Raw genomic sequence first — 14,509 nt, 5'->3', positions numbered from 1 at the left:
TGCGATCTCAGCTCACTGCAACCTCTGCCTCCTGGGTTCAAGTGATTCTCTTGCCTCAGCCTCCTGAGCAGCTGGGACTACAGGCACATGCCACCACGCCCGGCTAATTTTTTTTGTATATTTAGTAGAGATGCGGTTTCACTGTGTTAGCCAGGATGGTCTCGATCTCCTGACCTCATGATCCACCCACCTCGGCCTCCTAAAGTGCTGGGATTACAGGTGTGAGCCACCGCGCCCGGCCCACTCTTGGTTTTCTTTAAATTGCTACTGGTTCAGGGAATATAAGCACCCAATGACCAACATGGGCTATAAAAATCAGGACTTTTTCCACCCTGTATTGGCCAAAGCAATGTTCCTAGTAGATTGCTTTGATCATGTTGCTACTCTGCTCAGAAAACTTCAAGATGCTACTTGCCTCCAGGATACACTCCAAACTGACAGTCAGTTCCCCTTGTGACCTGGCTTCACCTGCATTATGTATCACCTCTTCTACATTAAATCCTATAATTCACCAGCATTGCCACAATGATATCAGATCACCTCAGCAACATCTCCTCGTAAGTGGGTGGCCATTCTCTGGGTGCAGTGATAGGGAGAAGCCTCTGATACTCAAAGCAATCTGGCCTTTTCCTAATCACCCCTCATTGTTAGATACTTCTTCCCTATATTGAATGAGAATCTGCTTCATCACAAATCCCAACCAGCCATAGGTCCTACTGAGCTACCCCAATTCAGTTTCATTCCTCTTCCTCAATGTTTAAAGACAGCTATCATGTCACCCTGGAGAAATCTCTTTTCCAGACTAAACAACTGTAATGTCTTTAACAGATTTTTCATTTACTGGGTTTTCAGACCCCTAAATGTTGTTGTTGTTACCTTTCCCTAGACATGCTTCAGATGGTCAATGTCCCTTTTAAAAACGTGACCCTTTGGACTAAATGCAACGCTCTAAATGTGGACTGGTTGGTGGCACTAGTATCTCCTTTGTTTCTATAATACTTAGGTTAGGTAAGAGACATGACAATACTTCAGTGGCTTAAAGAATATAGAATCTTTTTTCTCTCAAGTAACCATCTTGAGAGTTGAGTGATGATAAGTGAGATGAGTGATCCAGGTGGGCAAGGTGCTGTATCCTCTGCAGTCATTCAGTGACCCAGGCCCTTTCTGACTGGGGATCTGCTACTCTATGTGGTGTTCTGGTATAAGCTGGGTTGCTACCAAGTCTCAGATGCATCCAGCAAGAAAAGGGAAGTGTGAAGGGGAGGGGGCATTCACCCACCTCTTAAGGGCTCCAGCTGTCACTGAAGATCTTTTGTTAGCATTCCACTCATGAAAACTCAGTCCCATGGTCATGTTCAACTGCAAGGGAAGCTGGAAAATATACCACAGCCAGGCAGTCCTGTGTCAGAAGCCCCATCGCTATGGAAGGACAGGAGAATGGACATTGGCAGCCATAGTGGGGGCCAGCCTATTGGTCTTTCAGTTCCAAAAACACATCAAGTTCCTTCCAGACTCAGGGCCTATGCACTCAATATCCTTCTTGGAGTGTTTTGCCTCTCTGACTGTCCTTCCTCTTCGTATGGCCTCAGCTCAAACATTACTTCCTCAGAGAGGCGTAACCTGACCACTTCATGAAATGCAGGTCTCTTCTGACCTTTCCACACTTTTATTTGTGCCCCTCCAGACCCCTGTCACAAGGTTTAATGATTTTATATATTTACTTTTTCAGGTGTTTGTTTCTGTCCTCTGCTAAACTACAGGCTGTATGTGGGAGGGACTCTTTCTGTCTTGGTCCCCAATGTGTATTCACCGCCCAACCTCGTACCTGACACATTTTAGGGGACAAAATAAGGACTTGTTGAATTAAAGAACATAGTGACACGATATGTTTACTAAATATAGCCTTCTTTTGCCAAGTGCATTACACTGTTAGGTCATATTGTGGTAAACTAAAAGGCCTCGATCTCTTTTCACATCAACTGTGGTTAAGACATATTTCTCCATCTGCTTTTCGAGAAGTTGATTTTTTGACCCTAGACACAGTATTTTGCATTTATAACTATCGTATTTCAGCTGCTTTTTTTTGTCTATCATTCTAGCCCCAAAAGATCTTTTTTGATATACCAATGAATACATTTATTTATCTCGTCCAGTTTCATATTATCTGGAACTCTGATAATGTATCCTGTGTGCCTGTGTGTTTCCTTATGTCACTGGCAAACAGGAATGAAGATGGAAAAATGAAATGGGCCAAACATCAAGCCCTGTTATAGTACAGAAACCATCCTCTATCCTGCCATTGATCCATCACCTCTGGAGATGAATGTTGACTTACACAGACCACAGCCCTACCAAGAATATCACAGAGCCTATGTCAGATGCCTTGCTGCAAGGAGTGGCATAATGGAACTCAACACAGTTAAGTTCTACTCTTACACAGAACAATAAAACTTTACATTAGAAAAAGACCAAATTCCAGCCAATCACAAGAATCCATTGGACAACATCCTCTAGTTTACCAGTCTAGTAACCTTATAAAAAACAGGAAGTGACTAGTTCTTAGTGCACCCATGGTTGACTCTTAGCAATTACTGTTTTCACCTAAGTGTTTGCAAACCCTTAATTCAAAATTTATTCTGAAACTTTTCCAGGATTTCCTTTCTGGAAATCCTGCCACACTGGTCCATTTTCTGTCACCAAACCCCCTTCAATCCTCATACCTCTGAGCAGTCTCTCCTCTGTTCGTCTGAGTAGGAGATGCTCTTCCTGCCTGGCTCTATGTATACAAACCTTGACCTCCCCTCAAGATCCAGTTCAAAAGTCACTCCCTCCTTGAAGCTTTCCCTCACCATGCCAGACTTCTCTCTCTGCTCTGAGGTATGCGTTAACCTGTTGGTATTTGTTAACCCTATTCCTCTTCAGGGCTTGTTGCTGCTGCATCAGATGGTCTGTCTGAACAGCTCAGGACTTCCTTTCATCATACACAGCCAGTGCCTTGCACAGAACCCATTCCCAAGAAGGTATGTACATTGAGTCGACCATTGACAATCAGTATCAACTTACGTTCAGGGCCTAGTCCCTCATTCTAACTTTGGCCAATGCTGTGCTCAAGAGCTAGATGCTGTGGTCTTCTAGTGTGTTTGGAAATAACACAATTTGTTGTTGTTGTTGTTGTTTTAAGTAAAAAATTATAAAGTACCAAAGAAGCTGCAGAATTATTGGATTTTTTTTTACATGAAGGGAAACCAATCTGTTTGATATAACATTCTGGAAAATCAAGGTGGGTATGGGCATATGATTAATCTAAACCATAACATTTATACATCCCGAATGTTCCTGCAGCAAAGGAGACCAATCAAAATTCAGAGCTACAAGCAAAACATTTTTGGAAGTGTTTACTTACCTTTCAGATGCATATTTAGACTTACAAAAGATTTCAAGTAGGGCTTCTTTAACTACTTGTGTAGATTTAAAACAATTTAGTTCCTATGTAACTTTGGAAGAATAAGTCAATATAATAACGTGAAGTCCACCTGCACTGAAGTTCCCTTGGTAGCATCAGTATCTGGCAGAGCTACCGATGCCACATCATACCATATTGAGAGGAAAAAGTTAGCTCTATTAGATCATCGACTCTAATTCCTCCCAACTGCAAATAAAAACTTTGTACCCTGAAGGGGAGGGGACTCAGAAAGGAATGAGTCTCCCACTGCTGGAGTCCCCCACCTGCCACAGCACTCACAAAAGGAGCCCCCTCCTCTTCCCAGCCTCCCAAGCTGGCCACCCTCTTCAGAAAGTTTCAGAGAGAAACTTTCTTTTCTATCAAAAAATGCTGATGACTCTATTTGCAAAATGTCTCATTATAAAAACCTTCTCTGCTCCTTGCTTTCTGAGCTTTAATAAATCCTGGATTAGTAAGAAAACCACCCAGGCACTGACTCTCCACATTTCCCGACGAGCTGTCTGGAGTTGGCTTCTTCTTCATGAGTAACTGCCCCAAACTTTTGGAAAATTGCCCAATGCCAGGAACTTAGGACCACCAGATCAACTTCTCAGAGCAGGGAAAGAAAAATCGTCATAATGTCAGTCCTGAAAGCTGGCACTGGCCTCTCCTCCCTTGTTTCTCTCTCTTTCCTTGCTGGCCTTTCTTGCTCATAGCAATTCATGCATGTTCCCCCCACTTTTTTGACTAAGAATAGAATCTGGGTTCCCAGCTATCACCTTAAATGTACAACATGTGGGTTTTCAGTCGGCTATTAGCTTTGCTCTTTCTCGTAACTCCTCCATGATAGGACATTCAGAGCTCAGGAGGAAGCCTCTTTTCTAGTTATTTCCATTCAGTGCTTCACCCTCTTTAAATGTGTCCATCCAGATTTCTAGGAAATTGCAGTGCTACAGCTGTTCTCTCAAAAGGGGCACATTAAAGTTTCCAATCTCAACACTTTTGCTGGCTTGCATTTCATGTGAGCTCAGGGCCACTTTCACAGTTTCCAAAGTGTCTTTCTAGCCTCCACCTTTCCTTCCCTCATTTCCTTCTGCTTTTCTTTCCCTCTTGGGTGAGCCTCCATGAGAAGAGTGCTCAGCCTTACTGGAGCATGCTGCCCCTGTCACCCCCTTAGCAGGGGTTAGGCTGAGAGGCATAAACAGGTGCCAATGGGGACTTCATAGTGCCATCGAAAGGCAAAGGTAGTATGACACCAGTAACTGCAAGAGATGACCAGGCTAGGGGTAGTGGCTGAAGTTGTAAGATGAAAGTAGTTAGGGGAATTGAATGTCCAGAAGACACTTTCAGAAGCCAGCTGATTTACCATCTGCAAGATGGTAAATGAAACGTACTTGAACTGCAGAGAAAATTTTGTGGTCTGGAGGCTGCTGCAGTAATCCAGGCAGCAGAAGATGGTGCCCTGAAATTACTTTAGGAGAGAAAGAGAGGGTTGAGGGGAAAGAAGGAATTCAGGTGATATATATAGCATTCCAAATGATTTCACTTGGTCCTCACTTGTAAAGAATGATTATCCTCATTTCACGGGAGGATCTCAGGAGGTGCTGAATTGCTCACCCAAGCCCACATGGCTAAGAAGAGGTCCTGAGAGGACTGGGGTATTAGAATAGTATACCATTGCCAGCTAAGTAGTCTCTTAGCACAAATTGGACCCCTAGTAGGACTTAGAGAGAGACTTAGGGCAAGTGAGTTTAATTGTGGGAGAAAAGGGCCAAGCTCAAGTCATGAGTGGTTTTCAAAGAGAGCAGGCCTGGGTGGGGCGTGGCCTCAGGGAGTCCTGGGAGATGGGAGGCATGGCGTGAGAGGGCAGGAACAGCAGGCAGCAGGGTGTCAGGATAGGAGCCCTGAAGACTCCTCTTTGGGTAGAGGGACACCAAAATCAAACATTTACAGCTTAAGCTAACTGATCAGTATGTCTTGGAGAAAGACAGTTTTGACTGCAATATAAGACACTGTAGCTGAGATGGGCAAGGAGTGAAGGAGGAAGACTCAGGGAAAGAAGGGAGCAAGGCCATGGTACAGTTGCCATGTACATGGTACAGGTGCACTCAGACCAGGTCCTCCATAAACTGTGAGATCTGGGGCAGCCAACACAGGCTATGTACAATAGTTACTACCCACCCACCCCCCACCCCCAGGAGATAATGATGAAACTTCAATGTGATGATATGCATTAGAAACCCTTTGGAAGTCCTCTGTAAGTGGTGAGCTCTGATATAACATATTAGCATGAGTTGTAGTTACTACCTACTAAAGCCTTCTCTGGAGAAAGATTGTGTTAGTCTGCTCCTTGGTACTCACTGGTCCCCAAATCCTTCCTTGAAGGAGTCTCTTTGGAATCTGGATGAAGTGGTAACCTTCAGCAGCTAATAGGCTGTTGGCTGGAAGGGCTTCTTAAGTTTCCTGTCCTAGTGCCTTGTCATTCCCCCAAGACTAGAAGCGAAGACTCAGACAGAAAGAATTAGAACTAGTTTTCAAAACACTGAAAACATAAAGAGATTTGACCTTAGTTTTAGGGTTAATGAAAAAAAAACTTTTTTTTCTTTTTCTTTTTCTTTTTTTGAGGCAGGCTCTTGCTGTGTCACTCAGGCATGATCACAGCTCACTGAAGCCTCCACCTCCTGGACTCAAGTGATCATCCCATATCGGCCTCCTGAGTAGCTGTGACTACAGGCTAATTTTTGTATTTTTTGTAGAGAGAGAGTTTCACCATGTTGCCCAGGCTGGTCTTGAACTCCTGGGCTCAAGCAATCTGCCCTCTTTTGCCTCCCGAAGTGCTGGGATTACAGGCATGAGTCACCGCACCCAGCCCAAATTTCATTTTTAAAATTTCCAACAGCAGCTGCCTGCAATGGTTACAAGGGGACCTAAGACCAGTGACTGTAGGAAGTGGGGAAAAAGGTATTTTAAAGGAAAAAAGAAGGAAGTGGGGTGAGTTTAGGGGCTCAAGTTAGTGAGCTTTGGTTTCCAAAAGAAGCCAACTTTGACTTAGCAATTAAGATACACCTGATTTTCTGGTACCACAACTCAAATTAGAACATTGGATAAGAGGTTTGAAAGAACAATTCAGTTGCATGAAAACTTCAGAAGATACTTATTGTGGAAATTTATGTACATACGAAAGTAATTCCCAGAGAGAGTCGTTTGAAAAGGTTGGCCCTTGGCCCTTCTCTTCACTTCCTCACCTGAAAATGGGTAAACAGCTCAGGGAAAGAGTGAGAATCAATGCAGCCATCTTTCTGATGATTCAGTGATTTTTTTTTTTTCCAGAGATGGGGATTATTCTTTGACTTTCCCTTTTGAATATTGTTTTCTGTTTCTGCCTCTTTAATTAGAGACAGAAATTCAATTAATAAGGAGGAAAAAAAGAGAGTCTTTTCAAGCCAATTTCCTTGTGCTCCCAAGAGTTTTTGAGGTTAGGTCAGCACATATCTATGCTGTTTACCTCTTTGGCTGTTGACAGGATGGCATGTGACTTGGCCAAGAGCTGTAGCTGGCCATAGCAATGACCACTGCTGTCTTGGCTTCAGAGATGCTTACTGTCTTGTCATATAACAACAGTTTTGTTTACCAGATAAATTTTTTTATAAAATATATGTATTATTATATTTTTGCAACACCTATCAAAGAAAGAGAAAGCAGCCATGCCAAGGTACAATGAGAGGTCACTGTGCTGTATCAAGCACTTTGGGTTTCCTGTTGACTAGCCTACATTTCTCTTTGCATTAAGACTCACAGCCACTCCTCCCCACCGCCCCCACCGCCCCTGCTACCTTGCCCCTAAGAAAACTGAACATTATAAAATGAAAATAAATGAAATGCTTTGAGGGAAAAAGTCACGGTATGTCTCTAGGCTGAAACACTTTTTTCAGGTTGCTTAAAAGAAATTATATTTGGCCCATTTTCAGGGCAGCTCTTTGGCTTGGGGAAATAAGGCATCTATCTGCTAAATCAGCAGCCCCTACCCCACTCCATTCCACCATTCGTAAACGCTTCCAAACTTAGCTGGGCCAGTACTTAACACAGTAGACTAAGAAAATGATCTGAATGTTCAATCAAATCAGTATCTTCTATGGGAGAATATTCACAAAGTATAGTTAATTGAAAAAAACAGAAATACACACACACACAAAAGAAATATACTAAAGTAGGGAGTGGGACTACGGGTAATTTTTTTCTTCTTTGTGCTTTTCTTATTTTGCCACACTTTTTACCATAAGCAGGTATTATACTCATAGCAAAGCATGGTGGTTAAAAGCACAGACTTTGGAGTCAGACTGCCTGGTTCAAATCCTGGCTTTACCACTTCCTGTAGTGACATTCAGCAAATTACTTAATTTCTCTGTGCCTCAGTTTCCATATCTGTAAAATGGGGATAAGGATTGTACCTATCTCAAAGGGTTGTTATGGGAATTAAAGAGTTAATATGTATGACATGCTTAGAACACATCTAGCCTACAGTAAACCCTAAGTGTTAATTGAAGAAAACATTAATTTTTAATTTAGTCAAATTATGGTTAATTTTCTCTAGAATGCTACTTGCCATTCTATGACATTCACATTTTATTATATGTGTTGCTGAATAGAGGGCACATACATCCCAAAGCCAATGTTTGTCCTCAACTAACATAGTTAGGGTGGATGCTTGACATTTGGTAGGTGGCGAAAATTCTTACTTCCCAGGCCATGACAAAAAGCAGGGATTTCCCATGGATATACTATGACCCCCCACCCCCAACCCCTCATTTGGTAATAGATGAATTATGGCAAGCCTTATTGTTTACTAAACCACAGTTTATACTATCACAATTTGATTAATGACGTTCACAGAACTGAAAGGATCCTTGACCTTTGGTAAATTATGCCCTGCTTGCCCAGGAGTTGAAATGCCTTGGGCAAACCTGTGTTCAGTGATACGTGCTCCACTTCCTCACGTAGGCCTGGGAGGTGGAGAGGGAAATGGGAACCAGCTTTGTGGCAGACAGTCAAATAATTGTGAAATTGTTAATGACTGATAGGAAAAGATGGAGGAGGTAATGATGAGGCAGAATTAGTTCTGAAAGATCTTTACCCATCAGTAAGAGGGTCTTCACACAGAAGCAAACCCACAGCTTTAAAAAACTCTAATGTTGTGGAAAGAGAGAAAATACACTTTATGTTGTCTTGCAGACTAAAAACCAGAATGATTGAGCTATTTTTTCATTTTGTAATAAAAAATGTTATGTTGGTGAGGTATAGCCCAAAAGTTGACAGAAATAAGTAAACTGGAGGAAAAAAAAAAAAAAAAGGACAGAAGGAGGGAAGGAGGAGGGATCTCCTACCCAGAGGAGAGAAGACAAGATGGCACTGAAAATCATATAAAATCACCACTGATGCTGTTTCCTTTCAACCAATGGAAAAATATTCTACAAAAAGGAAACTCCAAATCTCTTGTTTACTCAGCTGTCTGTACAAAGTGAATTATTCATGATTAAATGTGAATAATAAACCTATGCAAATATTTGTTGTATTCTTAATTTTGAGGAGGTTGGGGGAGCAGCAGGAAGTCACCTTAAAGTGATTTAGTTAACTATCACCTTTAAAATTAAATTAAGAAAGAAAAATACTTTTGATTGTTATTTATATATGCCTTCCCCCAAAGAAAAACGCACAAGGTTGTTTTTTTCTTAAGAGGCTCATGTCCTATTGGAAATGACAATTTAAAGCTCTTCTCTTAGTATTATGACCTTTATATAATTTCCTTAGAAACTAATAGTGAAAGCTTTTTTTTTTTTTTTTAATTTGACTGGCTTTGGAGGGCTGAAAAGCTTACAGCAGAGGTTCTTCTAAAAAGGGAAACCTTAACTGACAAGTTTCCAGGTACCTGCTGCTTACTGTAAACTCTTACCTATACATTTCAGTTATAGGTTTTTGATAAAGGGAATATTACAATAATACTGATACCTGGCAGTTTTTAGCTGTTTATCTTTTTGGTTACAGAATTGGTTTAACAGTTTCCACCAGAACTGTTAGACTGATGACTTTTAGCTAGAACTATGTTAGAGTTTATTTAGCTTATCCATTTTAAGAAGCACTTGAAATCTAAGCAATAGCAAGATATTGAAAGATGGTTTATCATCTTGCAAACTCTGTGACTTTTTTGCCTCTCTACACATTGTATCATCACCATAATCTCTTAAACAATTCATAGCATGCAAATGATTGCTTTATATACTATAATCATAAATGAGTTTCATTAATAAAAACAACTTCCCTGTGAGCCTCATTTTGAAGGCTGGGTTGTTTCTGACTAAAGCCCAAGTTTCAGTGAAGCATAGACGAGGTTCTGATGAAGCTCGCTTTTGCTGGACAGTAACCCAAATGCCTGGAGGAGGGGCCAGAAAACTGGTCCAGGCTCTCCTGGTTCCTGGGATCAGGATCTCTCTAGAACCACTGATGATGCATGGGCTGATCCCTCAAGGGAACCCTCCATTCCTCCTCAAAACTATCCCAGAGCCCAGGCAGAGGGATCGCAGGTACTGTGCCAGATTTAGAGCAGCCTGTCATAACCCACTGCTTCTACCTCCTGGTTGTTAAAAACCCTAGGTGGAAAGACAGGTTCACCATCCACATTTTGCAACTAAAGAAATAGAGGAATAGAGAACTAAGAGACTTGTCCAGAAATAAAGGGAGAACCAAGATTAAGATTACAATCCAGACTTTGACTCTAATGAATATTCCATGTTACTCTGCCCTGCACCACTGTCCCCTATCTACCTAGAAACCAATGAATTGGTGGTTTGCCAGTTGCCAGCACAATCCCTAGCACCACACTTAACCCACTGTTATCTTTTTCTTCTGCTAATATCATTTCTGTAGATTCGCACTTGTGAAAATGGACCATACGGTGGAATAAGAGAGCAGAAAGTCATCTAATCTACTCCCCAGGCTTTAAGCAGCACTGTGTCAAAACCAACCTAGATTTCCAGAATAGATCGTTCTACCACCTCCTCTGAAATTTGAATGCCATCGAATGCAACCTAAGTCTATTTTCTTTTATTCTGTGTTGACTGAGAACAACTATTTTCTTATTTAAAAAAACCAAAACATTAAAATTGCATTTTAAGGTTAATTGGCCATGTTAATAAGTGGCAAACTTAGGCCTCAAATAGAAGATAATAAGTAACTTGAAATGTTTGGAAAAAGATGATCAATATTTAATAAAACTCCATCAGTGAGTGAAAAGTGGTTTATTAGCATTTTCATTGTTCTGTTTCTCATAGTCTACAGTTATATCAGCAAACTTGCATTTCACTTTATGGAAACTTGTCTCCATTATGATTTAGTTCAATGGTTTCCTTCTCATACTATTTCAGCCAGGGAGTCATTTCATTATGCTGGGAAGTTTCTGAACATGTAATGTAATTAATTCCTTTAATAGGCTCCTCTTTATGGAAGACCCATTAGTAGACATCGCTGTGAATTAACATCTTAGTCCAGGAGAAAAGCTCTTTGGAGGCAACAGTGAAACAGATAAATCTTTGTTGAGAGATGTGACCAGAGGATTTAACCGCATTCCTTGTGGTTTCAGAATGACATGTGTATTCTGGGACCCACAGATAGGCAGAGATACTTGTCATTCTCAGTAATGACCTGACCACACCGATTCTTTAACATACAGAGATAGTTCTAAATGTTATAATTTCTTAGAAGAAAACATCATGGGGGTGTGCACATTGAAGGCAGGGGAATGAAGTGAAATTCTGCCCACTGGCTCGTGCCTATGAAGTAAGGCTACTGGCTTTCTTTTAACTGACAAGTTAAAAGTATACTTGAAGGCTTCTGGATAACTTCTTTCTAGATCAACCTACTAAGGATTGGTCTTCCCTCTGAATCTTGATGAATAGCAAAGAAGTCTTTCTGTGGGGGTCTGAATATTTTCTTACATTATTTTTACATATGGTCACTGGAAGCAGATTGCTCTGGGTTCAAAATTCTGACTTTGTTATGTACTAACTGTGTGACCTTCAGCAAGTGATTTAACTTCTCTGTATCTTAGATATCTTATCCAAAATTGAGATAAAAGCAGTACCTGCTTCAGTTGCTGAAGAAGATTAAATGACTGAGCACATGTAGGTGCTTAGTGGAGGGTCTGGCCTGGAGTAAGTGCCATTGATGTTGACTAGTATTGTGTTTAACTCTGCTGACAGGAGGTCCCACCATGGGCATGCAGGCCTGTAACACGAAAGCTGAAAAACTCTGACAAAGCAGAGGAGCGGGTGCCTGGGCCTGGGGAGGGTGGACTGGCTGCAAAGGGATACAAGGGAACTTCTGGGGTGACAGAAATACTCTATATCTTGATCACTGCGGTGGTTACCCCAGTGTAAGCTAAAAAGCAATTCAAACAATTCTTTCCCTGATTATCTCATTTAATATACTAGTCCAGGCTCTAATCGCCTTACATCTGTATTAATGCAGTAGTCTCCTGGTTGATTTTTCTGTCCCTGAGCTATTTCTTCTTTAATTCCTCCTTGACGTGCCCATGCTCACTCCCATTTCTGGGGCTACTTCAATAATCATACCTAGAACAGTATATGAGTCATTTGTTTAAAAGGGAGGGAAAGAAATAAATGTGCATAAGCAAGTATGTTTGCTTGTTTATGCCTAAAATAGCTCTGGAAAGACATATGAGAAAGTGGTTATGTTTTAGCTCCCTATGGGGAAGGGAACTCGATGGCTGAGGGACTTGGGTGGGAGGGAGGATTTTCTTTATATATCCTTTTGTTCCTTTTGAATTTTAAATCATGTGAATGTATCACCTAATCAAAAATAAATAAATAAAATGTAGGAAATAATGAAACCATACTGAGTTAATCTATTCATTCAACAAATATTTTATTTTTTATTTTTTTATTTTTTAGAGATGGAGTCTTGCTGTGTTACCCAGGCTGGTCTCAGACTCTTGGGCTCAAGCGATCCTCCTGCCTCAGCCTCCTGAGTAGCTGGGACAACAGACACACATCACCGCACCCAGCTCATTCAATAAATATTTACTGGTTATCTATCACTTGTCAGGCACATAGCAGGGTTAGGGTGTCCACAGCCATGATTGTGTTTCATTGGCAGATCCTTCATAAACTGCACGTCACCAGCCCTGTCTGCTTGTTTAGCTTTAAAGCTTGCTTTTAGGAGATAGAAAGTCCACTGGTTAATCACAGTGGCCATGGCTGGCAACTGATTTAGGAAAAAACAAGGTCACGGTCAACTATGCTACAAAGGACCTCCCTCCACATACTGAAAAGACGTAAAAAGCTGTAGAAGTGGCAAGGGTATCAAAAGATACCTCATAACTAATGTTTACCGAACATTAACTTTCTATGTGCCAGATATTCTTCTAAGTGCTTTCCCTGTATTAACTCATTGAGCTCTCACAATAGCTCTGTGAGAAAGATACTACTATTGCCCCCATTTCACAGATAAGGAAAACGTTGATGTACAGAGATAGCAAATAAAACATTAAAATTGTCACACAGAGTCACACAGCTAGTAAGTAGGATGACCAGGGTTTGAACCCAGATAATGTCTAACTCTAGAACCCTGCCTTTTGGAAAAAGGATTTATAAAATGTTCCTTTGCTCTAAAATCTCTGTTGAAATTCAACTATTTATAGAAGTGTCACTGAGTTTTATAGCTGGAAGAGACTACGGTATTCAGTTTGTTCGATTCTTATCCAAATGGACAACATCTTGGACAACTAGTCTTTTTTTTTTTTTTTTTTTTTTTTTGAGACGGAGTCTCGCTCTGTCGCCCGGGCTGGAGTGCAGTGGCCGGATCTCAGCTCACTGCAAGCTCCGCCTCCTGGGTTTACGCCATTCTCCTGCCTCAGCCTCCCGAGTAGCTGGGACTACAGGCGCCTGCCACCTCGCCCGGCTAGTTTTTTGTATTTTTTAGTAGAGACGGGGTTTCACAGTGTTAGCCAGGATGGTCTCGATCTCCTGACCTCGTGATCCGCCCATCTCGGCCTTCCAAAGTGCTGGGATTACAGGCTTGAGCCACCGCGCCCGGCCAACAACTAGTCTTGAACACTTCTGGTGATAAGGAACTCATTACAGCCAGAAGCGGTCACCATCTGACAGTTCTAATTGCTAACAAAAACAGTCAAATGTTGATTGCCTTCCATGTGCCAGGCTATTTGCTAGAGCATGGGGTGAAAATTCTTTAATAGGTTGAGGCCAAATCTGCATCCCTGAGATGTCTTCCCATTGGGTCTATGTTCTATGCTTTGGAACAACACAGAATGTGTCTGTGGTTACCTGCATTTTATGACAATCTTTCATAAATTTAAAGACAGCTACAAAGTTCCCTTTAAACTTTCTTCTTCCTTGTTTATTCAGTCTGTTCTCATATCACAATCCCTAGGTGAGATTCATTTTTTTAATTAACAAGCTTCTATTTTAAAATGCAAATGTGGGAGGGCAGCATATTAAGCTTTATCTGATGCTTCTTTCCCATTGAACTATCTTGAGGGAAAGGGAGTTTCAATTTAGGGAAAGGAGTGGGCAACGTTCTGAGAACAGAGGCAATTGGAAGCATGGTTCAAGTGCTGGCTCTAGGCTTGGACAGGATGTTGATGTAGGAGCTCTGGGTAGGCAAAAAGCAGCATAGAAATCCCAAACTCCTGAGGCCAGGTGCAGTGGCTCACACCTGTAATCCCAGCACTTTTGGTGGGCAAATAGCTTGAGCCCAGGAGTTCAAGACCAGCCTGGGCAATGTGGCAAAACTCCATCTCTACAAAGAAACACAAAAATTAGCCAAGCGTAATAGCACATGTGTGTAGTCCCAGCTATTTAGGAGGAGACTGAGGTGGGAGGATTGCTTGAGCCTGGGAAGTTGAGGCTGCAATGAGCCGAGATTGTTCCACTGCACTCCAGCCTGGGAGACAGAATGAAACCTTGTCAAGAAGAGAAGAAAAGAGAAGAGAAGAGAAGAGAAGAGAAGAGAAGAGAAGAGAAGAGAAGAGAAGAGAAG

Source organism: Piliocolobus tephrosceles, chromosome 19 (genome assembly GCF_002776525.5).
Source record: "Piliocolobus tephrosceles isolate RC106 chromosome 19, ASM277652v3, whole genome shotgun sequence".
Classification (NCBI taxonomy): Eukaryota; Metazoa; Chordata; class Mammalia; order Primates; family Cercopithecidae; genus Piliocolobus; species Piliocolobus tephrosceles.
Note: the sequence above shows the minus strand (reverse complement) of the source record.